This window comes from Bombyx mori, chromosome 26 (genome assembly GCF_030269925.1).
Source record: "Bombyx mori chromosome 26, ASM3026992v2".
NCBI lineage: Eukaryota > Metazoa > Arthropoda > Insecta > Lepidoptera > Bombycidae > Bombyx > Bombyx mori.
The window spans coordinates 3,876,334-3,899,879 of NC_085132.1; the positions used below are offsets into that span (position 1 = coordinate 3,876,334).

Here is a 23,546-nt window from a genome sequence, read left to right on the forward strand (position 1 = left end):
TTTAAAAAAATAAACTTAAAACCTTAATCTAAGTAAATTGTGTAAGCCTTAGTAACTTACATATTCTGTAATTTAAGACGGGAAAAATTAAAAAACATTTGCCTGTTGGCTATCTGGATCAAGATGCCTATAGAGCTACCTAAGATCTGAACCTTATAGTATACCTACATAAGCAAGCTATCTGTGTGTTCGCTCACGCGGCCCGCACTAACTTAAAATCATTCCAAATCATTCAATCCCGTTTTTGCAGGATATCAGCTTAGGTAGGAAAAAAAAAGAAGAAAAAAGCTATCTGAACACCCATAGATATAAACATCCAAAGTAAGAAAACCTTGTATTGTATGGAGACTAGTTGAAAAAAAAGCCTGCTATAAGCAGCATATCATCCTTAGAAACCCTCAAAAATAGCGCAGCGTAGCCAATCGTATGATGCGAATGTAGCAGTTCTCAACGAAATCAAGTGTATTGAGTTAAAGAATTTAATATAATAAGTTTTGGCGCTATATTTGAAATGACATCACTAGCTACGGTGGCGCCGCCTTAATTATTCACTTTTTCAAACACTTTTTTTCATAGACCAGTGCTTTTTTTAGAGTCTGCTCCTTACTTCTACCCTCCATACGAATACAAGTCGGAAATAAACGAACCATTTTGAATTGTTGTTGATAGAAGCGTGTTTAAGCCTTCCCATTTAGAGCATTGAGAAAGCTACGATCAGAAAGTAAATTAATATGAACAAATTATAAGGCTGTGGCGAATAAAATAAAAAACGACTAATCAACATCTTTGACAGGAATTCTCCCTCGATATTCATATTGTAATTTGGAGCAATTCAGCAATTATTATTTGAGTACTGTTACGTCATATTGCCATTGGTAAACTAGGCGTCGTCTAATGTCCTAAAGGAAAATGCGCTCGGTCTATTTGCATAGTGCGATGCGCTCGCGTAAGTACTGGTGGTAAAGCGTATTACGGACACGCTCAGTGTATGTAGGTATAGGCTGTGAGCAGTTGCAAAAATCAATTATAAATTCACGACTTTTTATATACACATATAACACCTTTCTTAATATTTTTCAAGATTTCTTTTTTAATATTTTTTATTTTTATTACTTAGATGGGTGGACGAGCTCACGGCCTACCTGATGTTAAGTGGTTATCGAAGTCCATAGACATCAAAAACGTAAATGCCTTCCACCGAGCGGGTTATAGCTCGGTAGACCGATAGTCTGAATGTTGTTCCGAACTTGTATATATTATGCAAGCTTATCTTGAAAATGTCGTAAGCGAGATTCTTCAGCCAGGAGGGAAGGGACTTGCTAAAACCCGCCCGAGTGCCTCCGGAGAAGACCTAACAACCCAAGGACAGCTGCTTTGCGAATGACCCGAATAATTAGATCTTTAATATTTGAATATCAAGTTTTTTATTTTTTTTTATTTATTGCTTAGATGAGTGGACGAGCTCACAGCCCACCTGGTGCTAAGTGGTTACTGGAGCCCATAGACATCTACAACATAAATGCCGCCACTCACCTTGAGATATGAGTTCTAAGGTCTCGGTATAGTTTCAACGGCTTCCCCACCCTTCAAACCGAAACGCATTACTGCTTGCAGACTCACAAGAGATCCTACCACCACTAATACAGTATACCCGTTAGTACAATATCCCCCTTCTACGTATATCTACCTCATGAATACGCATGAAGAGATCAAAATGTTAAATGACGTCATCATTATTATGTAATACGTATATAGACAAAAACAAAGACAGTTAAATAGGTTTTTCGTATGTGCTTGTTAACCATTAAAATATATCCTTTTTTTTTAAATATATATATCAGAAGTATTTTATTGGCTATTTTCCCATCACTTTTCTTTTTTTTTAATTACAATGATTGTATAACTCATTCTCTGAACAGTAATATTGAATGCCATCAAATTACTATGTCCTAAAAACGGCACATAAAATGTCATAAGTCACACCACCCGAGAACGCAATATATTTTTGACTATAACTGTATTGATATAGTGACATTAAAGGCTTCTCTGAATTGTCAGATGATTATGAATAATTAATGCCAATCTGTTTATTACAGAATATGTTTCAGGCCTAAAAGCTTAATGTCATTTTGACCTTTAACTGAAAATAGAGTTAAATATTATTTGTATCGTAAACACCGCGCGTAATTTCTATTTTAGTTCATGCTTAGGGCGCTCAACGTAATGGAAAGCAAATTGTAGGGGAGAGGTCAAAGGTATTTAAAACAAAATGAGATTTTTTTTAGAGACTATAAAACTATTCTAGATACTGTTTAAATTTATATTCCCTTGTGTTATTTTTTAGTAATTAATGGAAAGATCTACGCTTTTCAAGGTAATTGAAGTCAGAAATAGTATATGTGGAGCAGTTAACTCAAAGATGTCCGATAATATGGTACTGCTTTTGTCATTCTATTAATGTCATGTTATTATTTTTCTAAATGAGTGAACGAGCTCACGTTCCATCTTGTGTTCAGTGGTCACCGGAGCTCATCAACAACGCCACCACACAACTTCAGACATAAGTTCTAAGTTTCAGTCTCACTATACAACGCCTGCCCCGCCCTTCAAACCGAAACGCATTATTCCTTCACGGCAGAAATAGGCAGGGTGGTCGTACGGTGAAAATGAGATCTTTAGAAACATTCTATCTCATTCTCTCACAAGCTAAACCATATAAATGCATATGTTTGTCTCCTTTTAGGGTCGCTTTTTGAGTGTCTTTTCCCTTTTCCGAGATTCAAATAACAATAGCACTAAAGACATTTTCATTTAAATAAATACGCGTCGGCTAAAACGGGCTAGTGATAAAAGGTCGCATCTTCAGATAAACAAATAGCCTAATATAATAAATAACTCTCCAGAATCTTATACAATTGCTAAAGTGCCCAGTGCGTATGGCTTCAAAGTCAAAACCCTCCAATATAATAAATAATTCTCCAGCATCATATACAATTACCCAGTGCTTGTGGCTTCAAAGTCAAAAACCTCTTCACGATTGAAATTTCAATTTTTATCAACATTTATCAAGATATCAATTTATTCTTTTCTGTCTCTTATATAAATAAACTATTATTACCTATCTATTGGCTTAAAAAAACGTTAAAAAAACGCAAACATAACACAACTAGATATTCCGTCGTTTAGAATATCGATACAAAAGGCACGAGTGGATTCGTAGCTGCGTCGCGGCGTCGCTACGAAAAAACTACTCAATTAAAATGTACCGCTCCGTAACACGTGATTGACACCCTCCAACCCATCAAGATTAACTAGCTAAGAATGTGTTGAGGTATTTTTTCAGGATTCGTTCAAGGGGAACTGACGCTCGCTGCGGCGGCGGCGCGCTTTGATCGCCTCGCAAACATGGCGGAGGGCCATCTGTCATTTTAATTGTACGTCAAAAAGTGTCGTTAGCTTGTAGATTAGAGATTCCTGGGCAGAAAGATGACAAAGGGATCGCGGTTACAAGGGCTAAGCAATTGTCGCGCGCAGATTATACACGGGCGAACTAGTTTACAGTGAATCTGGTGTTAAGTGGTAACCCGAGCCCGTGGACATCAATCATGTAAATGCCACTTTGAGACATGAGCTTCAAGTCTCATTATGCTTTAGGCCACGACTTAATTTTCTCTGATGGCGTCTTGTGAGTCCACACGGATAGGTACCACCAAAAAGTTGGGGCGGCCCAATAGAACTTAGAGACTTCGAACTCATTTCTCAAGGTGGCTGAATTTACGTATTTGGGTCTATGGGTTATATACAACTTAACACAGCCTGTGTCCTTAGATCGCTCAGCGGCTTTAGAAATAAAAAAATAGAAAACACCTTATTTCCCATTAAAATACAGCGTCTTTAGGTGGTCCTAACGCCGACCTTATCCTATTCAGACAACATCTAAGTGAAATAAAGCAAGCCAAGCCAAAAGCTAAGCAATTACTTACATACATAGCAATATATGATGTCATGATGCTATAATATCACACATACGGTGCATAACGTTACTTATGCAAATTATGTAATTTTTCAGGAGAAACGTTGGAAAATTCAACATCTTATTATATAATTCTTATATAGTTCTGCTACGCTATAGAAATAAAAATGATACCTAATATTTAAACTACAACTTTAAACTTCATCAGTAAAAGCAAACATCTCTCTTGTCTCACTAATAACTATTAAAACATGTATTTTCTCATACTAAGTTAACAAAAATTTCATAAGTGACTTTACAGCACCGTATGTGCGATATATAAAATAAAAAAATTCAGAGGTGTCAAGGGACACCCGGATGGAACGAAGTTCCTTTCGATTAATTAGTGAAGGAATTGTAATTTTTTTTTTAAGTTATAATAATAAATTACGACATTATGAAGAAGAAAAAAACAATACTATGAACTAAATTACTATTGTTGAAACGCTATCTCGAGAAACTGTACTCATTACGCGGACCAATCGGATACGAGCAATGTCACGCGATAAGCGCTTACACGTTGATTGGTCAGAATGACGGATCTAAAAAGTGTCGAGACAACTTTTCGTAAGAATTTTTTTCCGTCTAGCCCCCTTTCACAACGCGCGATAAGGAACTTCGTTCCAAAAATTCTGATTTTAAACAGCAACATGATATATTGACATGACACTACGTGACACAAAGTAAGCCAGGCCCGATTCTCGATGTTGTCATTGTATTTTATGCTGATTGTGGCTTTTTTTGTAACCAATAACCAGCTACCCAACCAATGTTGAACGGTCACCAAATCTCATGGACCAGAAATTTCACATTTTTTACTCTATCACCGGTAGGTAGCCTAAGACCAGCTAACCCCGGATGGGTAGGTGAGCTCACGGGCTCAACCTGAGACAATTTGCTAACACTAGCCCTAGGAAGAGTAGTGCTTTGCAGAATCGGAATCGCGACCCACTGAGAAGATTCGGCGAGAAACTTAGTGGCCTAGAAATTCCACACAGCCAACCGATACGTACTGAAAAATTAATGACAGTAATTTATTCTTGTTAAAAAAAAACATTTCACAGTTTTTTTTTAGTTTTTTTTATTGCCCTTGTAGGCAGACGAGCATACGGCTCACCTGACGGTGAGTGGTTACCGTCGCCCATGGACTTCAGCAATGTCAGGGGCAGAGCCAAGCCGCTGCCTGCCGCTTAATACTCTCCACAAGCCTCGTTTGAAGAAGGACATGTCATAGCGCTCGGGAAACACCGTAGAGGGGAGCTCATACCATAGCCGGATAGTACCTACGTGGCAAAATTAGCAAAGTAGTAGTAGTAGTTGTAAAATTAGTAATTAATTTTGTTAATTCGTGCTATAAGTTTAAAATCTTATGTTTTATTTGTGTTAGATGTGAATTTTATTGTTGTTTTTAGCGAGTTGTTAACATATAAATAAGTATTGTACTTTACATGTAACAAAAAAAAATATCCAAGTTTTTTTTCGTACAATGCTTTAAATAAATAAAATCAATATTATCTAAGAAGAACAACGTCTCTTTACTACTATTGTAAATATAGATAGATGGAAAACTATTATTAAATTAGATATATCGTAAATAAAGTACCGGTGCGTGGGCGCGCCTAATGTTATTCAATATTTATTTTCCAATTAACTCTGAGACTGTATAATAGATATTTTTATTCAAGAACACGTAATTTTTTAGAGACTTATAATAATAAATATGAAATCATTTCTATTGCTCTAAATCATTCGACGAGTTGAGAACCAATCTGGTATTAGGTTGTTAAAGAAAGCCCATAGATATTTTAACCCGAATATCGCCACTCACTTTGAGACATGAATACGAGTCGATTCTCAATTGGGTTATCTCAAATCCTTGTAATGCTACTGTACTAAGTTTCATCATCGGACGAATAGCTTAGGAAATTATAGATATCCATCACTTAAATTTGTTAAATGATTTGTATTTTGTTGCTGAGAACGGTAAACGACCTGTTGTTAAGTGGTTACCGAAGCCTTTAAACATCATTAAGTGAAAGTCGCCAGAAAAGGTACCCACCTTTAACCATGAGGTCTAACTCTCTACTGTATAGTAAAACTGTTTGACCAAACTATTTTGGGAAAAATGGGCATGATTTTCCAAAATAAACCGATACCTCAAACCCACAAAGTCATAGCATACTTTGAAAATCCTTTATCTAGTTTACTTCCTATTGATCCAAACTTGCTTAAGAATCTATAAACTTTGCTGAGTTAACGCGTATCTAAGATATCGATGCTTTCGAGAATGTATGAGTACGTTGCGGCAGACATCGACAGGACAACCCCAGCGCGTTGCGATTCCGATCCGGTAGCTGATTAATTCGCGAAGCAGTTGCTCTTGAGTTGTTAGGTCTCCTTCGGAGGCGCTCGGGCAGCTAGCAAATCCCACACCTCCTGGCTCAGCCTTTGCTCACCCACCTGTCCTGGTGAAACTAGAAAGGCCTCCGGGCCACCAGTAGTCCTTCAATCATAAAAAAAAATCGGCAGGATTAAGGTTACCTAACGAGTTTATAAAACGCTCTACAATCAGCATAATGTTACTTTGTTTCAATCAATAATCCTCCTGTAAAAAGACAAGGAATCGTAAACGCCCTAAAAGTAAATTAAGAACTATAATACGATGCCTCCAATGAACACTACTCTAACTCAAAATTTTGAAATTTTCGTTTTTCACGCTTCACTATTTTAAAAGTATTACAAATTCATTATTAATGGGGTTCGAAGCAAGAGTAAATCAGCTAGTTACACAATAAAAAACCATAAAATCTTTATTATTGCAGATATGAGTCGACTATTATCAAAGCCGGCAATGTGACTTTTGAACAATTATTGGTAAATCAGAAAAACGAATTATTGACTTTGTATTCCATTGGCAGTCACAAAACTCTTCTGAACGACATCTTAGATAAATAACAGGTTAAGTATTAACCTTTATTTAATGCAGGTTTTGAACCGTATTCTTTGAAGGAGACGATTATATTCAAATCAATCTGTATTGACATATCAATAAAAAAATGTTGTCCAAATGCACAGATTGCCACCTTTGATAATAGACGACTCATATATTTATCAACTTTTTTCGTTTAAACTCTCCTCCTGTAAACCTACGAATTTGGAGTTAGAGTAGTGTTCATTGGAGGCTTCGAATTTACCTTTACAATTTTAATTTGGTTAAATTAACATCGTCCATAATTAATGCATATAAAGAAATCTTCAATAGAGATTCTGATCGCAGGGAAATCGCTTAAGACGTTCAAAAGCGGAACTTAAACCGTTTGTAGCGAACGGACTTCAAAGCCGACCATTGACATATTGACGATACTCGTTTTGAACATTTTCTACGCTTTATTATGGTCTTTATTTATGTCTCAATTAACGAAAACGCTACAGTGACCAAGCGTTTTAGAAACTACTAGAATGCTCTCTCTATTGTGTTATGTTATGCCCCTCACACTAGTACCTAAGTCATATATCAATTCTTATAAACACATAATGTACTCTAACTCTTAGTTCTTAAGTTCTAAATCATGTTACTATATAACATACTTATTTCCTCATGTTACTAAATCATATGTATATTGTTTACTTTACATCAGATCTTCATTATGAATTAGAACATTAGTTAATATTGTATTCCTTTCACATTGGTAAAATTCCTTGGTAAAAAATTGTGTCCTTACGGATTCTAAATATGTTTACCAATAAGGTTCATAGTCTAAATGACTCATTTACTTATTGTTTAGTAAATATTATTCATGTATAAATTCTCTTTCTCCTTGAAACTTAGGAGTTCGTCATCAATCTTCAAGCTTATAACATCGTAACTCTGTCCGTGTAACATCAGATTTTTGTAAAGGATAAATAAATTCAGTGTGTATTAAAATAAAGTTTTTTTTAAAACTACAAAACCGCTCACCGCGTAACAATTGCGAATTCCTTCTCGTACCAGCATTTTGCTCATTAATGCTTCTCATTTTGAAGAGTAGGCGACAACACCAAATCATATGAAGAAAAAGAAAAAAGAAAAAAATCGGTTGTCTGGAAAGTCGGTTTACTGACGATAGTTGAACGTGACAACGTCATAAGAAAATACTGATGGAATGGTTTCATTTTTCAATTATCGCAATTATCGTTGCTATAAACAATTGACACCACATTCACTTTTCACTGAACTTCATACTTGACGAAAACATGTAAATGTATTACTGTACAGCAGCTGTCCACGCGGATGCATCGCTCGCATCGCCTCAGAGCGAGGTAACGCCGCATGAGTCATGTTTTTTCGTGCGTGCAGCCGGCTCCATCGAATTATAAGACGCTGTCACATCAAAAATTAATAATTTCAAATTGTAGAAAAAAACGACAAAAGCAAAGCGATGGCCTATGAAAATTCAACGTCAAGGCGAGATGAATTGAAATGACATTAACTTATGACAATCACAATTATTTTACGGCCAGCTTGGTCAACTGAAAACGAACTTCAAAGAAACGCCAAAGAGACAAGTAAGTAATCAAATATTAAAGTCATTTGATGATACTGAAACTCAAAACATGATCTAGGATGTGAGATGTTTTAATTGCTCGGCTATTAATGTTCTAGTAGGATGACCATTATTAATTGAATGATTATTAATTATTTTAACATAATTTAATTAATTAGAAAGCTGGATATAGATAGATTTAAATGGGTTTTTTTTATTGCTTTGAAGGGTGGACGAGCTCACAGCCCACCTGGTGTTAAGTGTTTACGGGAGCCCATAGACATCTACAACGTAAATGCGCCACCCACCTTGAAATATAAGTTCTAAGGCCTCAGTATAGTTACAGCGGCTACCCCACCCTTCAGATCGAAACGCATTACTGCTTCACGGCAGAAATAGACGGGGTGGTGGTACCTACCCGTGCGAACTCACAAGAGGTCCTACTACCAGTAAAAATGATATGTTACCTATGTTATACGGTGTCAATCAAAAATATGTTTATTGACTGAACAGTTCAGGGATAAAAATAACTGGATGTATAAGTGAGCGCGCGGGCGCAACCTGAGAGAAATGCTAACACTGGTCCTAGCACGGCTTCGTAAAATCTACCACGGGTTCCGAATCGCGACCCACTGAGAAGATCCGGCGAGGAACTCAGTGGATTGTGTCTATGGGTGAGTCCACTCGTCGAATTCTTTTGGCCGCTGGGGATTACATATCCGATCCTGTAGACCGAATGGTTAATAGTCGACGTCGCCCAAAACATGTCATTACGGATCCTCCCGATCCATTAACGATGCTTTTAGGTACCGGCACCGGTCACCGTCCTCCTCGAACCCGACGAAGGGCTTGACGAGCAAATTAACCTATAGACACAGATCACTGAGTTTCTCGCCGGATCTTCTCAGTGGGTCGCGTTTCCGATCCGGTGGTAGATTCTGCGAAGCACTGCTTTTGCTAGGGCCAGTGTCAGCAACACTCCGGTTTGAGCCCCGTGAGCTCACCTACATGTTAGGGCGAAGCTGAAATAGCCTCTCAAGGCTAGCAGCATAGGTAGGAAACAAAAGAACTTTTTGTCGTAATCGTATGTACTGACAACAAAAATTCTTTATTTAACTGTAGTCTTAAAGTCGCCGAAAACGACGCTCAAAGATTCTGTAATGTACAAAAAACATAAACACACCAAACTGTGTATTCGCATCGTATAAAAAAATAGTCACACGTAAATCCAAAAAAACATGGTTACCCGAATATCAGAAGGCGGTCACTGCGCGTTTACCCCACGATAAACTGAAATATATCGTTTTCGTTTGGACGCTTTCGACAACCTGCAAATGGCAATTAAAAATGACAAATGGTATGACTTATGCCGCGTTGAAGCGACTTGTTATGCCGTGTTGATGGTGACAGGTCGCCCGTTACGATCCACAAAGAGCTCTCTGATCTTCCTACTGACGTCGCGGTCGTATGAAATAAAATGACATCTCGGAAACAATCTGAGTAGTTGTCAAAAACACGAGTCTTCGCCTTGTCTATTTTATAAAGATTCATTTATCTCTTACATATCTAAATTTCGATATTTTTTAAAGGTTGAATAAATAAATAAAATATCACGGCGCCATTTTTAAGTGCTCTTAGTTTAAAGTGATCAGAGTTCTATTAAGGATGGGTCAAGAATTCTAATAATGCATCCAAGTTTGATTGACAAATGATCGCAATATCACCCTTGATGACAGTGGAAATCTTACAGTTTTTACATACATACTGTTTTTTTTTCAGGAAGAATATTTTGAAAATACATTCGACTAACAGGCTGAGCTAAAATATTGCAATAAAACAAATAAAGTAAGACATATGAATTTATTTTAAATTATTTTCAAACTACTTTCTTGTTTGGCTGCTAATTCATAGAAATTAAAAGTTTCGAAAACAATGTGGATTTATTGAATTGAGGAATTCTAATTGCACGCATCTCTTTGACATTAAACATTAATTAAAAAAAAAAACTACCACTTAGAACTGATACGGGAACCTGATAACCCCAGTAAAGAAGAGCACGATTTAGTCGCCTCAAATGATTACGCAATAAGACGTTTCTAATTTTACAGCCCGATTTCTAAACTGGAACCCAGTCTGTTTTTTTTATGTTCTTTACTTGCGACAGATGAAAAAAAAAACACCAGTTTGTCGTTTATATGACGCGTGACGTTTGTGCTTCAAGACATGTCAACCAGTATATTAAAAAGCAATAAAGTTTACCGCGAATATAAAAAATATAAAATAATACTCGAGCACTTACATGAGTGAGTCCGCGTATAATGGCTTATTTTAAAAGATGATAAATAATATAAATTTCTAGGCATAAATAACAAAAATTTCTAGGCATCCTTTGCGCGGGACGTTTTTTTGTACGTGTAAATTTCGTGCCACAAAAAGATAACATTGACGCGACGAAAATTTTTGGTTGTTTCTTAAAAAAACAATTAATAGTTATCCAAAGCAAGAATATTGTTAAAGGCAATCTCAAAATAAATTAACGCCAGTAATTTTTATTGACCTATTTTAAGCCTGCATTTTTAACGCATGGTTTCTGATCTAAAATACGGGTAACAATTAAACCAGACCTCCTGTCTCAAAATGGGTAGCTGCATCCACGTTTTTATTTCGATGGCTTCAAAACACCACGTGGCTTTTGGATCTATTTATCCAATAATAATATAATACAATAATACTTTATTTTCCCATTTATATGATATAACTATTACCAGCGGTTTTACCCGCCTGGTTAAAGAAAAAGTGTCAATTAATATTACTTAAGTGCTCGTATTTTTTCTAAAGCTAATAAAACAGTTTCCAGTGGGAATGAGAAGTTTTTTCGTGGTAAAAGGTAGCTTACGTCACATTCTTGACCTGAAACTATCACTTTTAAAATATCACGTCAATCTGTTGCTTCGTTACAACGTAAAAAAAAAGAATAAACAACACGCACAAGCAAACAAAAGCAATATTAGTAAGTAAATATAGATACACGACGTGATAAGTAAGAGACATTACAATTAAGTCAAATAATATTAAATTTAAGGAAGGAAAGAGAAGTCGAGGAAGATTGCCAACCAGGTGGACGGACATTATCAAGGAGGCCACAAACACCAGCGTCCCGGGCGCCATTAAGCAGGCCGAATGCAGGCAACATTGGAGGAAGCTGGTGCAAAAACTGGACCAAGGTGGTCACGACCCTCAGTAATGAGGAAACGACAAAGAAGAAGAAGAATATTAAATTTAAAGACTAAATTCGCATGTCATAAAAATTATAACTAAACAAAAAACACAGTTAGGATGTTTCATTCAAAATATAGCATTAATGTGTTACTTCCAAAATGAATTGCTGATGTTTACGAGAAGCTTTTAACGAACTAATAACGTGACATCAAAAGAGATCCCGTTTTTAATGTTAACTTATGTAATTTTTTAAGCGAAAATATCATAATACTTTCGATTTAAATGGCGTTTTAAAAGTGATAGAGCGTGTTGTTTACGATGATCGGTCTCGCCGCTAAGTGGACGCTCCGGTTAATTGACATAGAATTGCCAATTTATTTTTTGATATCCGCGCTTATACTTCGGACGTATCTGCGCCGTACTTCCCTAAGCGATTTCGAAGTTCTATTATTAATTTATGAATTCAAATGAATTTTAATGAATGAATTAATTACATTTTCAAATTCAAATGAATTATTTTTCAATCATGTCTAGTGTAATTCTATAAATTATCGTCATGTATTAACTTCATCACAGCTACGCACTTCTTGAATCTTTCACTTCATCAACGAGGGTTAACTGGAAGAGAATGCATGCATGGCATTAAGTTCGCTTTTGTACACTATTTTATGCAACAAAGAATTTTCATTCATTCATTTATTCATTCATTCATAGTTTTGTTTATTTATTGCATTTCATACAGATTAGGTTTACTATTTTAGGTTTTTTAGGCGTTAGGCTTAATAGGCATAGAGGGACAGCGCGCCGTGGGCAGAACACCAGCCAGATAGTCAGATCTAGTAAGAGAAGCATTTGGTGGTAGTCTGTATCATGCGGCCCATGCCACCCGTGATCGAACACAGTGGAAGAACGTCATATGTAGTCGCGACCCTCAGCAGTGAGGGAACGATAAAGAAGGTTTAATACATTGGCAGGCTTGTTGCCCATGATATTCGCGACTAGTGTGCTAAATTTTTTTTTTTTTATTGCCCTTGTAGGCAGACGAACATACGGCCCACCTGATGGTGAGTGGTTACCGTCGCCCATGGACTTCAGCAATGCCAGGGGCAGAGCCAAGCAGCTGCCTACCGCTTAATACTCTCCACAAGCCTCGTTTGAAGAAGGACATGTCATAGCGCTCGGGAAACACCGTGGAGGGGAGCTCATTCCATAGCCGGATGGTACGTGGCAAAAAAGACCTCTGGAAACGCACTGTGGATGACCGCAGTGGCTCCAGGTAGTATGGATGAACTCTACTCCGGTGGCGAGCGGTGCGATGGTAAAAACGAGATGCCGGTATCATCTCGAACAATTCCTCAGAGCACTCCCCATGGAACATACGGTACAGAATACAGAGGGAACCGAAGTCCCTCCGCAGACCCAGAGGCTTTAAGGCTTTTTTTTTCTAAGTGCGAGTTTTTTAACGTTCTCGATAGCGTAAGAGTTAACTCAAATCTGTATGCAGTTGGAACAGCGCCCCAGCGGCAAAAGTAGACAAACGAAGCACCAAATAAACAAAATAAAACAAATTACACAACTTCACTCCTCGCGTTCTCGCCAAAAAGTCCCTAGTTTTTTTAATGTGTAATCTATACAGATTAGCTTTGTCTGTCAATCAAAATGTTTTCGAATAATCTGTTTTTGGAATAACGAATTACAATGACGCTTAGTGACGTCCCAGAAAAACAAAAGGGCGACCGAATACGATCCTAAGACACACGTCTGCGTAGCAATAACCGTAATTACAGATTATAAGGCTGAATATATATTTATATCCGTGAGTGCTTTGCACAGTCGCAGTGCATGAGGTGTGTCGCGATCAAAGCCGAGAGAGCTCTCGTCCCGTCACGACTGTAATGGAGGCAAATTTACATTTAATTAAATATAACACGTTAGTCGCTCGAGATACACGGTTAAGGTGCTGTTTCGATATCATTTTTATTTAGCGTTTGGGTATTATCACGGAATAGACCTTATTAATCTATTCCGTGGGTATTATTACGTGATCTCTGTCTGTCTTGCATTGTAGTAATATCTAGTTCTATACAAATTCTATAATGTTTTATATTAAAAGATATTATCGTTCATATCGGTTCATACTGGTGGTAGGACCTCTTGTGAGTCCGCGCGGGTAGGTACCACCCAGGCGCAAGGTGGGTGGCGCATTTACATTGTAGATTTCTAACACCAGGTGGGCTGTGAACTCGTCCACACATCTAAGCAATAAAAAAAATAAAAAAACATAGGTACTAATCTTTTTTTTCGAGTGGGATGTCGCACAGTAGATTGCGCATGGCGACGCGTCGCCACACCGTACACACTACTGCATATAGACTGTATATATATACTATCATATAGCGTGGCGACGCGTCGCCACGGCATGCTTCGCCACGCCAGAAATCGGTTTTACGTGCGGCTATAGATGTTTCACATCAAAAATAAACATCGTGTTATCGTTAATAGGTGGAAACGTACCTTAACAGCCACATTCGTTCCGTACCGCTTTCGCTACATTTCCTTCTCATTCGTGTCGAATTAGAACGGGACACGAGATATGTTTCGGAATAATTAGTTACCGCGTACCTACCTACTACTTTAATTATTGTACTATAATAATATTCAACGTGATTTAGATCCGAACGTATTCGTGACACGTGTACAGACAAATAGTTTTGTTACGACAGTCCCGAATTCGCTAAGACAGTCATCGGGTGCATTTATTTCTGTGAATACTTTTTTAGTTGTTATAAAAGGTAACCAAGGGTCGATGTACAATATTTACTGTCTTCTTCTTTCCTTACATTATCGTTTCACCTACCACTGGATCGGAATCGCGACCCACTGAGAAGATCCAGCGATTTACGGGACCCTCCCGATCCATTAACGGTGCTTTTAGGTACTTCAAGCACAGATCACCGTCCTCGCCGAACCAGTCGCTTGCGACGAAGGGCTCGACGAGTAAATTAACCCATAGATACAGCCCACTGAGTTTCTCACCGGATCTTCTCAGTGGGGGTAGTGTTTCCGATCCGGTAGTAGATTCTGTGAAGCACTGCTCTTGCTAGGGACAGTGTTAGCAACACTTTCAGTTTGAGACTCGTGAGCTCACCTACACGCCAAGGAGAAGCTGAAATAGCATCTCAAGGCTATCAGCATAGCTAGGAAAAAAAGAGAAACTCAGTGGGCTGTGTCTATGGGCTAGTTCGCTTATCGAACTCTTACGTTATATGGTAACTCATCGACATAAAAAATATCGGCTATACTGTACAAAATTACAACTCAAGTCATTTGCAAATATATCTGTTATGAACATTAAAACATAAAAATTTTGAGTAAACATTATAAAATAAATCACAAACATTTTACGTAATAATAAAATAAACATATGAAATGAATTTATTTTTAGAACGATATGACACGATTCATAAATAAATTAAAAGTCGTTCAGGGTCATGTTCACGGTTATCCCAGGGTTGGCTAATTTAATTAATTATAAACCTGTTGGAAAAATAATGATGAAATTATATAAATTACGTGCCTTTTTAGCTTTAAGATAGAAAAATACAAGAAAAAAAACGTTTAAGAAGTCTTTATGTAAATTGATTTCATACCTAAGCCGTGGATCTCAAGGAATTTATCGAATATGGTCCCTAAATAAGTAAAATACCAGTTACCCGTAATTGAGTATTCAGTTCTTTTATAAATCGCTCTGCGTTTGACTTTAGTCGAAGCCCTTAAGATTACATTGTTAGTCCGTCAACGTTTTTATTTAAAATACACCTTTTCACTCTGAGTGTTTTATTGGATGATTTTATTTCTAGATTTCATTTATTTCTAGAAATGTTTGCATTATGATAAAGTACAGAAAACAAAATAAATTACATGTAAATTTAGATAGAATCAAAAGGAAGATCTCTATGGTCAATGAATTTCGTAATAATATGGTTGAAATGTTGTCTCAAAAAGCAAAGGCTTCATGATCTTACTGCCTGATGACATTAATACAACACATTTTGATAACAAGAAAAACTGTAAGAGTGACCTTGAATAAAAAGTTATGATGAACCTTCATAAGGCAATTTTATAACTAAAACGTGCGGCGGCATTCAAGCTGCTGTCTATGGACTACGGTCAGAGGTTGCTTTACCTATGAGGCAGGGTGTGGGCGTAGCGGTGTCAGGAGGCACCGGCATAGACACTTTCAATGAATCTGTTACATTTGTACTTATTCCGTTGTGACCGTGCGCTCACTAGAGGACGCCAGGGTATTGATTGAATACGGGCGTTATATGGGCTAGAGACGCTTTTGGCTACGGTAACCCCATTACGCCCTGCATAGGGAGTTCCTTCACCTATCTAAGGATTGAAAATTTTGTGGTATTATGTGGAACACTTATCTCAATCATACGTGCGATACAAAGTCAGAGACCTTTCGTGAGATGTCGGAAACAACTGTACAATGACGTTCAACCTAATCGGATAAATGACGCTTTAAACAAATAAAGGCTTATTTAGCAAATCATCTTTTTTTTTTTTTTTTTTATTGCTTAGATGGGTGGACGAGCTCACAGCCCACCTGATGTTAAGTGGTTACTGGAGCCCATAGACATCTACAATGTAAATGCGCCACCCACCTTGAGATTAAGTTCTAAGGTCTCAGTATAGTTACAACGGCTGCCCCACCCTTCAAACCCGAAACGCATTACTGCTTCACGGCAGAAATAGGCAGGGTGGTGGTACCTGCCCGTGCGGACTCACAAGAGGTTCTACCACCAGTATTATTTTAAATGATGAACTTGATAGCGTGAAAAAATCGTAACCCATTGGAAACGAACCGTATCTAAGACTTCATTTAAAGCTGAATATTTAGACGGAGACCGTTTGAACTTAAGCTTTTAAAAGAATTGTTACGACGGCTGCGTACGCGTGCACGAGAAATTGACTACAGAATTTTTCACACATTCAGATATTCATTTATTTCTCTATACATTTTCATTAACTGTAGTCGACATTGATGACATTTTTTAATAAATATAGACTACTGCATCTACAGCAACTTAAACATTTTAACGTAGTGTACTTCTTTGGTATAGAAATAGCTGGTGAAACTAGGATGTCCCGTCGAAGCTACTAGCATAGCAAAAAAAGTATAGAGAGCCGAGTAATAGGTGTTAATAATAATAATAACTCTTTATTTATATAACACCTTAATATGTACACAGTAAAGTAATAAAACAAAAGTCGGTATATAAATCGGCGGCCTTATCGCTGAAAACCGAGTAATAGGTGTTCAGTTAGAAAACTTTGTATGGTTTTAACTTTTTATCCTTTCCACAGTTTCGTGTCTGCTCAGCGGACTTCCCACGTTTAAGTGCTCTATGGTCATGTCAGATCTCATTATTAACTTATTCACAGACGAACTCTTGCGCAGCCTAGTATTGTACATGCTACATTAAAACCAGAGATTGGAATAATGAAATTATTAAAAGTCGAGTGACAAGAATCACCGGTTGGACATTTTATGCCGGAGCATATGTTTACTGCACAACTGACGCTGGCGATACTACTGGTAGTAGAACGTTCTATAGCCGTAAAAATGCAAACTCAACCACATTCTCCTTTTTCACCAAATTGTTACGCGCTGAGGGTGCGGGATAAATAAAATTTCACTAAAGTACAACTTCAAAATTGTATTCAACACTTAAACACTTCACAAACACTACAAAACATTCAACAAACACTTTAAAACTCTCAATTCGATTGTTCCGCTTCGCTTCAGGTGATCCGTTCGCTGTTTCGCTTCGAGTAGTTCCGATTAGTAGACAAGCTAAAACGGAGTCACGATCCTCAGCAATGAGGGAAAGATGGAGAAGAAGAAGTTCCGATTACTGCCTGCCATCCTTACAACACTTTTATAGTCAATACCTCATCCTTAGAATTATTGAGAATATTCAACACATCTCTAGTAGTAGTTTCCGCTATCCGACAATAGATGGCGTTGTAATTCTCGAGCATTCTGGATCCTTCGATATTCTTTACTATTCGGGTTTGATGGCGTTACTCTTACCAGCGTAACAATAATATGCAGTGAGTGATACACGATCGCATATTTCTAGTTGGCGTACGGTTTCGCGGCATAAAATACGTCATTAAATCCGCATGAGGGAATCGTTTCTACTGATTTCTACTCTCGAATAAGAATCAGAGCCGATTTAGCTCTGGAAACACACAGCTACACATAAATGGCTAGGAGACTTTTGGCGGTAACGGGAAGAGTAAGGTTAAGTGATTGTATTATGAAACAAAAATATTTGTTTTGTTTTCTTAATTTGATCTATTATATTAAATTTATTTTAGATTTATATACGTAATAACGGTGACTTATTAGCCGATTTAGCGACTGTGAAAGTACTTAAGCGTGAAAAAAATAAAATCTTTGGAAGCAGTTTCTCAGGTACTTCAAAAAGGCCATTAAGGTCTCATTAAATTTCGATCATCTTATTACTATAGACATAATTTTGTTTAATCTCAAAAACCATTCAACAATTTCGTTCCGTCGCAAATGTAACAAAGTCGTTTTGTTTACTTTTTTATTTAATTAATTAGTTTCAATGAAATTTCTTTATAATTTTCATGTTAGTATCATTTGTACTCCTTTAAATACTGGTGTCAATCAAAGGGGCATGAAATCATTCAAATTTAAACATCTTTATTTTGAATATCCCCAAATCTAACTATTGTATCTAAAGTTGTAATATTTTGACTAAAGAACTAAAATCCAGGCATATTAAAAAAAAACCTTTTCTGTTGACATTAGGTGACATCACATTGTGGTTGTTACGGATTACTCATTTAATATCACGGCATGCTTTTTTACCTTATGTAAGCTAAAACAGGACGAATCCAATAGCAAACGACCAATTTTAAAATATAAACACCGAATTTATTTCATAACATAATTAGTTACGTATCGCCCCATCAATTTTCGCCATTATTAGGCGCCCAGTGAAGCGCGTAATTAAAAAATAGATCATCGTCGGCTATTTAACATCACAATGGTCGCATTAACGAAACTTCGCGCTTCTGTGTTCTGAATTATGATTTATTTTCATTTTAAAGTTAATAATTGAACGGTATTACTCATATGCGAATTATTTAAACGAGCAATTCTTGTATATTAATATATATGTATATAATCTTTTCGAACGATTTTCTTAAAATTTAGTATACAGGGGATTTCGGGGGCGATAAATCGATCTAGCTACGATTTATTTTCAGAAAATGTTGTTTTATTCGTGTTTTCAATAATCAACTCTTCCCGACATCTATTGGCGAATAATAATACTATTTTTCTTAATTGAGGGCAACTAACCGCTTTAAAGACACAACAAGATGGCGTTATAAAAAAAAAAACCGGTCATCGTCTAGTGCGAATTAAAGTCATGCTACGTACCATATTAATGGTGCTACAAACGAATGTTATTATTACGTTGTTTTTGGAAACTGATGCAGAAGTCTCGTCTATTTCCCAATTTAAGTAATATTTCAAGTTAATTTCTTAAAATGGACAGTGCCATTTTATTATTAAAATCGGGTAACCGGGAGTCAGTAAGCGCGTTCGCTGTTCTTGTCTATAGTTAGATACACAAAAAGCCCAAATTCGGAGTCTGAAGTGGAATAGCTAGTGCCTTCATGAACGTTTGCTTTCCAATAGATATTTGGTAGTCGATCAGCACTTTCCTTTCAGCACAAAACGAGATCAGAGATATTTGGTGTTACCGGAGTCTATAGTCGTAAAGTTTTAAAGATGCCGGCATCATTATGTCCTAATCATCCCGATGACAGTTGTATCGCTCTTCGTGACGGTAGCGAGCCCAAAATAGGCAGGATAGCCCAGTGAAAACATAAGACAATGCCAAATTTACCAACGCAAAAACGACTGGACTGGACTGTATACATCGACAAAAATCCTGTTATAAAACTAAATAAGCGAACAATCAATTGAGACAACATTTAAATTTTAATACAAAACAAGAAGGGATTTCGTTACATTTAAGTGTATTTAAAAACTTATTAGAAGTATGAGACTAGAACGGTTACAGAAAGATAATTCGTTCCGCCATCCGCCAACAAAAGCCAATCCGCTATCCCGACAGCTAAGCTATAACTACCCCCAATATCTCGTTCTAGCGTATTAGCCGCTCACTCAGTCGTGTGATTAAAAATTATGCATTCGAGGTCGAACGTTCGCCGAGGATAGACGTGTGCGTGCCACGTGCACAATTATTGCCATAAAGGATTCTTTAGGGGTTTTTAAACGACTATAATAGATGTAGCGGCGTGTACAAAGTTTTATTATCTTAAAGGGCTTTTACATAGTTTTGAAGTTAGGATTTTCTATTGACAATATTAAGGCGATGAAATTATTTTTTGAGTAATTCATCCATTTTCAATTTTTATAGAGTAAAAGTAATCTCTATCATAACTGTTAAAACTATTCGATTGTGTGATACGCGTACCATATACAGTACATAAATACACCATATACATAAATACACATACATACAGATTATAAATCTAAATCTATTTTAAACTTCGAAATATTTTTACTGTAAAAACTTGTAAAAAGAAAGTTAATACAATCGTAACCGCTTCGGCTCTTTCGTGTCCACGACAAAAGAAACGTATTCTTTATCCGCAAAAACTCCATGTAAATTGCATGCGAGGGGTGCCGCGGCACGTATCGAGCTGGTTCCCAAGTTTCGAAGTGGGTGTTCAGCCGTGAAATGGGACCCTCTTACCGTATATAAGTCGCGACGATGTTGAACAATTGGATGTTTTCCGAAATGGATGGTTAGACGATTTCGTGCTGATCACGTTCGAGGCTTCAAGCTAAGTTTTGGATAAATTTCAGTGTTAATAACCAGATGTCGAATGCCAGGTATTTCAGATTTTCCAATTGAATCAGTTGCAGGAACCCAAAACTCCTATACCAAGCGGACGATTTGAAGAGCATCATTGATGAATTAATCGGCGAATAGGAAGATTTTTTGGAGAGTCAATTTTCCTTCATTAACTGTGAAATTTCCTATCGACCTTACATTTTAGAGTATTCTGTAAATTATCTGCATTATGTTGAAAGACAAATACAGTGCCGCACAAACGTATAGGCAAAATGTATGATGAATAAAGCATGTTTAAAAAATAAAATAAAATAAAAACTTTACAATAATGTGCGAATTAATTGTGCCCAAATAACAAATATCTGAACAGAATGTTATTATAAACGTACTATTCAAATAGAACACATTAAATAGTGATGGATCATCAAACTAACAATCAACTATGACTGATAATAACTTTTTTTTTTACATAAAATAAAACAATGACTGCGACATATCGATTCGGTCCCCTGTCCTGAAAGGAATTAATAGACAACCCTGTTAATGTCGAATGACAGCGCGTTCAGATTTTATTGCGGGACAGTCTATAATACTCGTAGAGATTCCTTAAAAACTGAAGGCACTTTCATGGGATTGACTCTCAGATTTTGTACCAATTAACAACATCGGTTGGGGTATCAGCGTGTCTGCCAAACTAACCTAGTGGCTTGGGCGTTCGTATTCCTCATTACTGAAGGCTTCGATTTGGGGTACCTTGGAATGGGTAATGTACGCGCTATTGTCACTTGTAAGCCGATTTAACCGAAATATACAAACATACTGGTACTGTTCGGAATGTCTATAGTAAGCTACTACAATATCTTGCGATCAGTCGTCTGTTGGGGCTTTTTTGGTAAGGAAGAAATCGTTAAACATTAGTCTATGTATTGGGAGCATTAGGCGGAATATGTCGGGATTAAATCTACTAAAGTACCCTATTGTTTAAGAACCGGTGTCCAAGCCTCGACTGCAATGGACAAATGTGGGTGGGAAAGGTGACTTGCTCTACTCCGACCAGTTTTATCCGCTAATCGGTCGGTGGCGCCACGACCAGCGGGCTATTCGAAGTCTGCCTAGATGATGCCACCAAATCGATATTAAACTGGACCTAAATTGATATGTGTAGAGCAGCTTTCACGTTGTCTTATCAAGTCTCCCTGAATTAAGAGTTCGCATCAAGGATCGTGTTCAGTGGCGAGCAATTGGAGAGGCATATGCCCAGCAGTGGATTGCTATAGGCCGGTGATGATGATGAAGGTAGTATCAACTAGTATAGTAATGACTGTTAGACCGTGATTAAAATATAAGAAATCGCCAAAAGTTTTCCTGAACATCAATCATTTTTTTCAGCAATTCTCTGACAGGTACGATTGCGCACAGGGCCGGAATAAGAGACGGCTATTGAAACCTATTCCACGGTGCACGAGCGGCTTTGTGATGCAGATAACCTTAATCCGTGTCTGTCGGCGACGTGTCAACACCAACTGTACTCCGACGTGGGTACAGTTATGGATATAATAATTTTGTACAGTCATGGATATACAAAAAATATATATAGATTTTTTTCGCATTGATGGGTGGAAGAGCTTACGGCCCACCTAGTGTTAAGTGGTTACCGAAGCCCATAGACATCTACAACGTAAATGTCGCCATCTACCTTGAGATATTAGTTCTAAAGTCTCAGAATAGTTACAACGGCTGCCCCACCTTTCAGGGGGAAACGCATTACTGCTTCACAGGCAGGGTTGTAGTATCTACCCGTGCGGACTCACAAGAGGTCCTACCAGTAATTACGCAAATTTTAATTTTGCGGGTTTGATTTTTAGTACACGATGTTATTCCTTCACCGTACGTATTTCATTAGAAAAATTTGTACCCGCCTGCGGGATTCGAACACCGCTGCATTGCTCAGCACGAATCCACCGGACGTCTTATCCTTTAGTCCACGACGACTTTAAAATAGCCTTGAGAGCCGAAGGGGCAGTTCAATTTCAGCGTTTTGGATCTGGTCGTGTGATGTCAGTGTTGCATAGCCACTATCTGATCTCTTCCAGTAAATGAAAAATCCAAAATGAGCAGTAGCCTTCACTGTGTATTGTACCAGCTCCCACAGACACAGTCCACTGAGTTTCTCGCCGGATCTTCTCAGTGGGTCGCGATTCCGATCCGGCGATATATTCTGCGCAGCACTGCTCTTGCTTGGGCTAGTGTTAGGAAATTCTCTCTCAGGTTAAGGCTGTGAAGTCACCTAGCCATCCGGGCGTGGCTGGAATATCCTCTTAGGCTACGAGCGAAAAGGTAAGATATAAAACAGAAGTAGCTGCACTCATTGTGAAACCATTCTGACTGAAAAATAAGTACGAGATGAAATCAATATAATATTACTTGTTCATTTTAGACTACGCCAACGAAACTATAAAACCATAAAAACAAAAAAAAAAAACATTGAATATGCTTGACGATTGAGAATTTTGAAACTAAATCGAATATTTATTGTAGTGCTATCCATATTATACCGTCCCAGGGGTTGTAGCTAGCACGAAGCAAACGCGAAAGGATTATGAAGGGCTGAGATAGCAATTTGCGGCGTACTTAATTACAAGATAAATTAGTATGTAAATTAATAGCTCGAAGCTCGCTCCGAGCGGGTAAATACCGCACGTTTGCTTTAATATTAGTCGTTATTGCTGCTCCATGAGCGAAATTGGCGCTTAGATGTATAACTATCTACGTTTATTCTGATATATGTATGTGCTTTGTGTTGAATGTGTGAGGGAAACGTTTGTATGGCTGAAGCGGCAATGAATTCAA

General features: G+C 37.4%; 1 long non-coding RNA gene across 1 annotated transcript; it reads left to right on the forward strand.

Annotated features, from left to right (window-relative positions):
• Positions 1-11,203: 11,203 nt before the first annotated feature.
• On the forward strand, positions 11,204-11,817 carry LOC134201499 (uncharacterized). The gene is made up of 2 exons (XR_009976838.1): positions 11,204-11,545; positions 11,618-11,817. It is a non-coding gene; the product is annotated as an uncharacterized LOC134201499 (long non-coding RNA).
• The last annotated feature ends 11,729 nt before the right edge of the window (positions 11,818-23,546 follow it).